Consider the following 10,701-nt stretch of genomic DNA (forward strand, 5'->3'; position numbering starts at 1 on the left):
CACACACACACAGATTTCATATATATGCATTGAAATTGATACATTTAAATCTATGTAGTGACAGTCTTTTCTTTTCTTTTGTTGAAATGTTACAATAAAAAATAAATTTGAAAAAAAATGTTCTTTTACTGGAGCACTGGAGAAAGAAGTCATGGGGACAAAGCTCATACACTGCTATAGGTTGTGTATATAGGAAGGAGTCTCTCTCTCCCCCCCGCCCCCCCGCCATTGCATTTCAATGGGGTTGACTTCCAGGTAAGTGGGTACAGGATTGCAGCCTTAGTTTCTAAATATTAACCGAGCCAGGAAAAACAAAACAGGGATTTCGACAGATCAATATGACAATTTGAATTGAGGAGTTTTTTTTGAATCTGTGCTAGCTGTGAGCATCTCACTCTGTACATGATCCAACAATTATAAAATCAATGCTGAGTGGGGAATGAATAGGAACATGGAAGATGGATGAGGAATTATCTCTTCCTTTTGACAGGCAAATATATCATGGTGGCTTATTTGGATATAACTGACATTCTTCATCCAGGGCTCTTCTGGGGTGCCTGGCTATCACTCATAGGCCTTGCCATGATTATGTCCCACTTTGTGCATAAATCTGCCAGGGATAAAAGAAGACACTGCATTAGCCCTGCCTGGTGGCATTTATGCCAATAGTGATGCTCCTTTAGCTTTGGAGGACGGTTCTTACTTACTTTTTAAAGTGATAGATAGATGGACAGCTCCTTTAGAGTTCTGACTGGTTCTGACTGAAACCTGGAGCAGATTCACCACCTTACTGACATTGAAGCCACACGCCTCCAAGGTTGGGGACACCTACCCAGGTGTGTGTGGGTGTCTGTGTAGGGGAGGGGGGAGGTTAGTGATGATAGGTATGCATCTCAATAGGGTCCCAGAAGAACTATGGACAGAAGTTCGCAACATTGTTCAGGAGGCAGCAACAAAAAAACGACCCAAAGAAACCAAGAAGGCAAGATGGCTGTCTGCTGAGACACTGGAAGCAGCCCAAGAAAGAAGGAAAGCAAAAGGCAACAGTGATAGGGAGAGATACGCCCAATTAAATGCAAAATTCCAGAGGTTAGCCAGAAGAGATAAGGAATTATTTTTCAACAAGCAATGCGCGGAAGCAGAAGAAGATAATAGAATAGGAAGGACAAGAGACCTCTTCCAGAAAATTAGAAACATCGGAGGTAAATTCCAGGCAAAAATGGGTATGATCAAAAACAAAGATGGCAAGGACCTAACAGAAGCAGAAGAGATCAAGAAAAGGTGGCAAGAATATACGGAAGATCTGTATAGGAAGGATAATAATATCGGGGATAGATTTGATGGTGTGGTCAGTGAGTTAGAGCCAGACAAGAGTGAGGTTGAATGGGCCTTAAAAGCGTTGCTAATAACAAGGTAGCAGGAGGTGATGGTATCCCAGCTGAACTGTTTAAAAACTTAGAAGATGATGCTGTCAAGGTGATGCATGCCATGTGCCCGCAAATTTGGAAAACACAAGAATGGCCAACAGATTGGAAAAAAACAACTTCTATCCCCATACCAAAAAAGGGAAGCACCAAAGAATGTTCAAACTATTGAACAGTGGCACTTATTTCACATGCCAGTAAGGTAATGCTCAACGTCTTGCAAGGTAGACTGCAGCAATTCATGGAACGAGAATTGCCAGATGTACAAGCTGGGTTTAGAAAAGGCAGAGGAACTAGAGACCAAATTGGCAATATCCTCTGGATAATGGAGAAAGCCAGGGAGTTTCAGAAAAACATCTCTTTCTGTTTTATTGACTGTTCTAAAGCCTTTGACAGTGTGGATCATAACAAATAGTGGCAAGTTCTTGGTTGTATGGGGATACCAAGTCATTTTGTCTGCCTCCTGAGGAATCTGTAACGACCATATAGCAATGGTAAGAACAGACCACAGAACAATGGACTGGTTTAAGATTGGGAAAGGAGTACAGCAGGGTTGTATATTCTCACCCTACCTATTCAACCTGTGCGCAGAACACATCATGCGATGCGCTCGGCTTGATGAATCCAAGGCTGGGGTTAAAATTGCTGGAAGAAACATTAACAATCTCAGATATGCAGATGATACCACTTTGATGCCTGAAAGTGAGGAGGAGCTGAGGAACCTTATGACGAAGGTGAAAGAAGAAAGTGCAAAAGCTGGGTTGCAGTTAAACTCAAAAAAATGAAGATTATGGCAATCAGCTTGATTGATAACTAGCAAATAGAGGGAGAAAACGTGGAGGCAGTGACAGACTTTGTATTTCTAGGCACAAAGATTACTGCAGACACTGACTGTAGCCAGGAAATCAGAAGACATTTACTTCTTGGGAGGAGAACAATGACAATTTTTGATAAAATAGTGAAGAGCAGAGACATCACACTGACAACAAAGGTCCGCATAGTTAAAACAGTGGTATTCCCCATAGTAACCTATGGCTGCGAGAGCTGGACCATAAGGAGGGCTGAGCGAAATAAGATAGATGCATTTGAACTGTGGTGTTGGAGGAAAATTCTGAGAGTGCCTTGGACTGCAAGAAGATCAAACCAGTCCATCCTCCAGGAAATAAAGCCAGACTGCTCACTTGAGGGAAGGATATTAAAGGTGAAACAGAAGTACTTTGGCCACATCATGAGAAGACAGGATACCCTGGAGAAGATGCTGATGCTAGGGAAAGTGGAAGGCAAAAGGAAGAGGGGTCGACCAAGGGCAAGGTGTATGGATGATATTCTGGGGGTGACGGACTCGACCTCGGGGGCGCTGGGGGTGGCGATGGCCGCCAGGAAGCTCTGGCGTGGGCTGGTCCATGAAGTCACGAAGAGTCGGAAGCGACTGACCGAATAAACAACAAACACTCTATAGATGCCTGGAAGAACTGTTCATTCATATATACAAGCTCCAGAGGTCAAGTCATACCACTACACAAAAAGCTTTTTGGCTGAGCCTGATGCAGAGTCTCAATTATTTTGGAGTGAGTGTCTCTCTGTGTGTGTGTGTGCGCGGGGATGGGGGAGAAGGACACAGTGGGAACAGCTGTGTGTGGTTTGAGATATGGAAGAGTGCTGCAGTCTACCTGCTATACTATAATTTGGATTGAAAGTTATTCACTGCCAAAAGATGTAGTGGCCGTTACCCTACAGGTGAGCTCCCTCAGAGTGCAACATAAGAAGACCCCTGCTGGATCAAACCAAGGACCATCTTGTCCAGCATTCTGCTCACACAGTGGCCAACCAAATGCCTGTGGGAATCCCACAAAGAGAACATGAGTGCTCATGAGACCCCAGCAACTGGTGCACAGAGGCATACTGCCTGTGATACTGGAGGTAGCATAGAGCCAGCAGGACTAGTAGCCATTGAGAGCCTTTTCCTCCAGGAATTTGTCCAACCCCCTTTTTAAAGCCATCCAACTTGGTGGCCAACACGACATCCTGTGGTCCATAGTCAAACCATGGCGAATTCCATGGTTTGACTATGCGCTGTGTGGAGAGGTCTTTTATCCACCCATCAGCTTCATGACATGAGCCCATTGGGCTCTAGTATTCTGAGAGAGGGAGAAACACAAATCTCTATCCCCTTTCTCCACATGATACATAACTTCATATGATATAACTCTACCATGTCCCCCTTTGCTCACCATTTTTTCCTAAGTGAAAAAGTCTGAAACACTGTAACCTTTCCTCACTTCAGTCCCATTGATATCAGTGTGAAGATTTAGTCATGACTTAAATCCCATTAGAAGTGTGACTAACTTCGTCTGGATCGAACCCATTGTCTTTTGTTTGAGGGCTCCAATTTCTCCACAGAGTACCTAGTCGTACCACAGAAGTATGCAGGAAGACGAGCGCATCACATAATGCTCCTCGCCTTCCCGCTCTTTTCGGTCTGGTGTCAACTTGGTTAATTAGTCAGACTAATTAATCCAGTGGAGCCTAAGAAGGTCAATGAGAGGTACAGTTTCAGAGCAAAATTGGAAGGGGGTGATTAAAACAAAGAGCTGGATCAAAGGGTCTGTGACATCTGCCAATGGAAAAAAAAGGCAAGGAGAGTGGAAATTTAACCTGATGTTGGCAATCACTGCCAAGAACAAAGAGCGCTTTTTAAAGCAAAGGCCCTGAAATCTCTTCTGCTACATAGACACACAGCCCACACAATCAGTTCCTCCATGTGATCCCACCTGGCCACAAGACCACCATGGGTTACAGTGCGAGGACCAACAAAAGCGTGACATGGAGTCCTGTCTCTAAAATAAAAGTGTTGATGATGTTTTTTCTTCCCTCTGTAATATTCAGTCAACTAGACACACAATGGGAAGCCTGAGTGGCAAGGTACATGCCCAGAATTCAGAAGGCCCCCAGGTCTAATCTTCAGCATCTATAGTTGCAAGGATTTTGTACAGCAGAGCAGCTGATAGCAATTCTGCCTGAAACCCTGAAGAACCTCTGCCAGTCAGAGAAGACAAGGCTAGATTGACCAATGGCTTGACTCAGGTTCAGATGGAGAGAGACTATTGCTCAGGGGCAGAGCACACGCTTTGCCTGCTTTGTCCCAGATTCAGTCCCCAGTATCTGCAGTTAAAAGGGACAGGTAGCAGGTGATGGGAAAGACAGACGCTTCTCTGCCTGAGACCCTGGAGAGACCCTTTCAGTCACTAGGGCTGTATGGAGTTTGTTAAATCCATTTTGTTTCAGTTTCATGGATTGTCAGGCGTCTTTAATTCCATCATCAGCTCATTGACAGAACTGATTTGTTTTTTTAGGGATGTGCAAGGATTTTGTTCCACTTGTGAAAATCCACAGTTCGCAAGTTCACATTTGTACTAATGCATATTGGCACAAGTGTGCATTTGCACAAATCCCCCTCAAAAAGTAAAACACCGGTCTGCAAGTCCATGTGACTCGGAAATGTTGCGATAGAGTTTCCAGCTTTAAAAATATACCCACGTGTGTACAAGAAGTGTATTTACAACATAATCCTATAACATGCGTGTTTTATGATTAAATGCATATAGTAATGTATTGAAGACTGTAAAATGCATATAAAATGCATATTTCAGGAGAAAACGCACATAAAATATGTATACGTTTGCATGGGGATTCCACACCCCAAAACCAAACCAAAATGCAGATTAACGTGGCATGAGACGAAATGGATTGAGGAGTGAACACACACAAAAGTGATATGGACTGAAAATAGTCTCATCTGTCCATCCTCTACTTCAGAATACCAAGCAGAGGCAAGCAACAAGGGGAGGCCATCGCCAACATGGTGCCCCTCACAGCACGTGAATACCCAAAGGTGGCTTGAGCACTATTTTGTTGGTGGAAAGGAGGGAGAATAAATCAAATCAATCAATCAATCAATCAATCAATCAGGAGGCTGCTCACTCCTCGAATCAGAATGCTAGATTAGATGCAGCATGATCTAATCTCACAAAGTAATTCTTTACGTTCTTGTTAGGACCTAATGAAGTAGGCAGGTTCTTACTCCAGGCCCATGGCATGTCCTTTTGGTGTCAGAGACTAACACAGCTTCTCTTCTGGATTTTGCCTCTCCACATGGGGCTTTTATCCTGTGATTGGGACTGGTTACGCACGGATGTTTGTGGCACCTTTACATGATGTCGTCAACCTCCAGGGCATCTCCTGCACTAAATGACCTTTAACCCATTTTTTAAAAGATTGGAGATAATGAGCTATCAAATTTTCCTCGTGAAAAGAGGAAGTCCTACAATAAGAGGAGCTAGACTGCAGCGCCATCTAGTGGCTGTATAATGAAACATATGGAACACACAGATAAGGGGGAGAAGGGAAGCGCATGTAAAGGGAGCCCGTTGTGATCCCACATTTAAAAGGAAAGCAGCAAGCCCCAGGAAAGATGTGGGATTTTAGCCTGGCGTAGCAATGCTCTCAGTAAGAGCAGAGTGTTTTGACTGCATCAACTTGCTGGTCTGTTCCACTGTACATGACTGATTTTTTCCTTTTGTGAGTCATGGGAGAAATAGCGATTGCCTTCATTTGTCACTGCTGGCCTTAAAACAATGGAACCCTCTTGCATCCCTATCTGCGTTTGTGTCTGGTTGTGTAGGCATGAAGCAAACTCTTCTCTCTCCAGAGAGATGAAACAAAGAGGTAATTGTGTGGAGCTAATTGGCAAAACATAAACAGAGATTGATACTGTAGGAAGCGCTGCTGGTCCTGTGACTCACCCGTTCATCCCAAGGAGTAAGAGAGCTAAAGATGACAAATGCACCCAAACAGTGAGTATGTGGTTTAAGTGTATTCCACTCCACATGCACGGAATCCAATCTCCATTGTGGAATTTTGTATTTGGAGACATTTGGCTTTCAATTATTAATATTATTATTATATTTATTTATACCCCTCCTTTTTCCAAGTGCTGGGACACAAGGAAGCTTACAAACATTACAACATATACAATTAAAACATATGAAAATATATAAAAGTTAAAATATAAACAACAATGCAATTAAAATTATAGTAAAAAGATTAAAACTGCATTTTAAAACAGCATTTTAGCAGCTTACCCTCAGTTTCCAACTATGTCCCAAAGGCCTGCTGGAACAAGAATGTTTTAGCCTGCCTCCAGAAACACATCAAGGAGGGAGCCATCCTAGCCTCCCTGGGAAGCGTGTTCCACAGCCGTGGGGCAGCCACTGAGAAGGCCCTCTCCCAGGTTCCCACCAAACGTGCCTGTGACAGTGGTGGGACTCAGAGAAGGGCCTCCCCAGAGGATCTCAGGCCACAGGCAGGTTCATAAGGGAGGATATGGTCTTTCAGATAACTTGGACCGGGGCCATATAGGGCTTTATAGGTCAAAGCCAGCACTTTGAATTGTGCCTGGAAACAGACTGGAAGCCAGTGAAGCTGTTTTAACAAGGGAGTTGTATGCTCCCTGTAACCAGCCCCAGTCAACAGTCTGGCGGCGGCAGCAGCTCTTTGGACCAACTGCAGTTTCCGAACACTCTTCACAGGCAGCCCCATGTAAAGCGCGGTGAAGTGATCCAAACGGGATGTAACTAAGGCATGTGTCACTGGCGCCAGATCAGACATCTCCAGGAACGGGCGCAGTTGAGTTTTAACTGTGCAAAGCCACCCCTGGCCACCGCTGAACCCTGAGCATCCAGGCTTAGGGCTGAATCCAGGAGCTGAGCACCCCCACTTACAAAGAGAGAGGGTGAAACAGAGAAAAGTAAACCAGGTTTCTGGGAATTAAAGGCTTGAAAATGTGGTGGCAGCATCTGCTCAGAAGTCAAAGCAGAGCTTGTCTTTCAGGTTGCCTCTCTAGATTAGAAATCATTGGGTGGTCATTATGTAAAACCAAATCTGCATTTGCTGGACCTTCAAAGAATAGTAAACAATCACGGTAACATCAAATGTGCATCTGTGTCTTGCTGTCCACGAGCCATCCGCTATACTTATTCAGACCATGAAGTACCTGTTGGTGGGTGCGGGTTGATGTCAATATCTTAGAGAGAACTCTTCCTGCAGCATCTCCTTCCATCTAGTCCTTGAACAGTGTTTCGGCACCCTGCACCCATCCCACAGCCTCAGCTATGGCAGCAGGATGCAGCAGGGTGAAGCAGCTCGCTTTAGTCAGAACCATGAAGGGGGGCAGTGAAGGAAGGAACTGTGTCTGAATGGTGCAGCAAGGCTACATTGGTTGGCCCTGTGGTGTGTGTGCGGGTGGGGAGGCATTTGATGCTGCAGTTCAGGCAGCCAAATTTCTCGGGCTGGCCTGGAAATTCAGCCGCTCCTGAATAAGCAGAGCGAACAATGACATAAAGCTGTTACAGGAAGCCATTTCTTTATGTTACATTCAGTTTTATTGTTTATACCCTTATGCCATCACAACATAACACAACGGAAGAGAGAAAATATCCAGAATATTACAAAAACGAAAAATGGACAAATTAAACATAGTGTAAAAAATGATTTGTTACATTTATATCCTGCCTTTTTTCCCTCCAAGGAGCCCAAGGTGGCGTACATGGTGGTCCTGCCCCTCTCCATTTTCTCCTCACAGCAACCCTGTGAGGTAGGTTAGGCTGAGAGGTAGTGACTCTCCAAAAGTCACCCAGTGCGCTTCCTGGCCGAGTGGGGACTAGAACTCCCAGTCCAACACTGCACCAGTTCTCCATCCAATGAACTGACCCAAAATATATACTTGGCAGAGAAAAGGCTGCTTGGTTAGGTGTGTGCTCCTCTTCAAGGAAAGCAAGGAGAGCTATTGTCGAGGGCAAAGGATTCACCCCACACAGCCCACCGAGGCCCATTCGTCCCCCATCCTCATCGAACTCCCAGCCCCAGACCACGAAAAGAAGGGGGAAGCCCCGTTCCTCTTGTGTAGGTGTGGCGGTGGCAGCAGGAATCTCGTCCCTTTTGGAGCGTCCAATCGCTCCCCCACCGGCACGTGTGCAGCGGGGCCTGTGACCTCGAGCGAGTAGACGAGCTGTGCTCTGCACAACCTCTGCTCTTCCTCATTTGCTGATGCAGCTGCCTCCTCCTCCTCCTTCAGGGAGGAGTGAGATCAAAAAGGCCCTGTATCTGCCACCTACCAGTCACAAAAACACTTTCCCCCAACCATAAATACGTGCAGCAGCATTTGCCAGGGCTGAGCTGCCTGTTTGCCACCTAGGGCATTAAGTCAACCCCCTCCCCAGGCCCAGATGTGGGCAGGGAAGTCAATGCCCACAGCCCATCACAGTGTTTGAAACACATGGTCCACAGCCAACCACTTGTTTTTTTTTTAAACGACTATTTCTTTCTGGGCATGCTTGGTAGCGCAGGAAATCGGGGGGGGGGGCATTTTTTCTCCTTTCAAAACATGGAGGCCATTTTGTGGGAGCGAAGAGCTGTAGTGCTGCGTCCGCATTCTCCCCAAGGAACAAAACAAAATGTGCGGTTTTTCCCCAGGCCAGCTAGGACTCAGAATCAGAGTGTGTGCATGTTTTTGATGACCATGACGATGATAATCTCTGTCAGCCTCCTTCCTAGCAGTAGGCCCAGGCACCCTGGCTCAGAGAATCAATCCAAGGTTCTGATTTTGGGGTGAATTTATAAGGCTATCTTGATGTCCTTTCTGTTTGGTTTGGTTTTTCCTTCTTTCTTTGTGGCTGCGCTTAAAAAAAAATCCCTGTGATTGCTTAGCCAGGGTTATTTCTGCATCTTTTATAGTTTTTTGTTTGTAACGTTGGGCTGGCAGTTGCCCTCCCTGCTCCTTTTAAAAAAAATACTGCTTTCAGAGGTGCTTGGGCTGCCCATGGAGGTTTCTTTATTCCTCCCCTTTGACAAACCCCCCCTGCTTGTGGAGACATTTGGGTTGCATGTGAATCCCCCCCCCCTTTTCTTTGGTGGGGCTTGAGTTAGCAGGGCTGGCAAAGCTATTTTTTCGTTTTAAAAGATATGCTTCTGATTGCACAGAGCAAGTCCTTTTCTTCCACTGCCCCCTTTTTGTAATCCTTCTGCTTGGCGGGCATGGGCTTTCAGTTTGTGTGCCCCAGTTTCCAGTTCCTGCGATATGGCTTATTGGCTGCGGTGACTTAAGAATGGTTTCTTAAACACATGCACAGAGTCTTGCCTACACTGTTCGTGTGTCTTTGTGGTTTGTTTGTTTATTTGATTTATGCCTCGCCTTTAGCCAAAGAAATGGTGCTCTGTGTGTTTGGGTCACCGAGTATCTGTGTCTGTGTGAATGGGGTGTGTGAGGGCAGCTGAATCTGGACTAGACACTGGAGGAAGGGAGGGTAATGAATGTTTTAATGATATTGGGGGGTTAGTTTAAAGTCTTTGTATGTAAACTCCTTTTTGGTTGGATTGTGTTTGTTGGTTTGGCCTTTGCCAAAACACTAAAGAGAGGTTTAAAACAATGTTCTTTGTTAAATTTACCCTAAAATTCTTTATTATAATCCTACACCCACCCACCCCCCCCCCCACATACACACTCAGCTTTATAGGCATGCTCTGAGTAGATACGCATAAACTGGATTTTTGTACTGTGCTACTTTTTCTCACCGCTATGTCTCAGTTGATATGCAGAGGGTTAATTTGGGGGATGCTTTGTGGCGGGCATGCAAAGGAGTGGATTGTGGATGCTCTGAGAACTTGCTGCTGGGTTCCAAAGATCGCTTTTCTGTGTCTCTGAGCATATTATTATCATTATCTTCCCATCCCCTGCACACTCAGTTTTGTGGGCATGTTTTCAGTATCCCCTTTTGCAATGCATGATGATGACGTGTGGTTCCCTCCCGCTCCACTATGCTGCACTAATGATCTTAAAATCATTTGATTTTCTGTGCAACAAGAGTTGTTGCCAGAACAGTGCATATCAATTTCTGACAAGATGCTGATTAAGCTGCACCGTTGGTCTGTTCCATTATCCTTTTCAGCTCTCATCCAACCTGATAATTGTATAATTTTATGAAAGAGTGTTTCAAAGGGATGTAGGAGGTAACAAAAGTCCTCCCATTCTGTGCAGTTATAGCTGGGAGTGAGATATAATTTGAAGGCAACAAAACTCTGTATCAAGTTTTCCCTGACGGACAATGGTTTCTATTTTGTCCTGTAGTGCAACCCTATCTCCAAAGCCACCAATGCCTCTAGTCTACTTAACAGAGTTTTTCTTTGATTATGGAGTGTAGTGGGCCTGCGACACCCTGTTCAT

The sequence above is a fragment of the Heloderma suspectum genome, chromosome 4 (assembly GCF_057233095.1).
Source record: "Heloderma suspectum isolate Gila_16-S chromosome 4, 16-S_ref, whole genome shotgun sequence".
NCBI lineage: Eukaryota > Metazoa > Chordata > Lepidosauria > Squamata > Helodermatidae > Heloderma > Heloderma suspectum.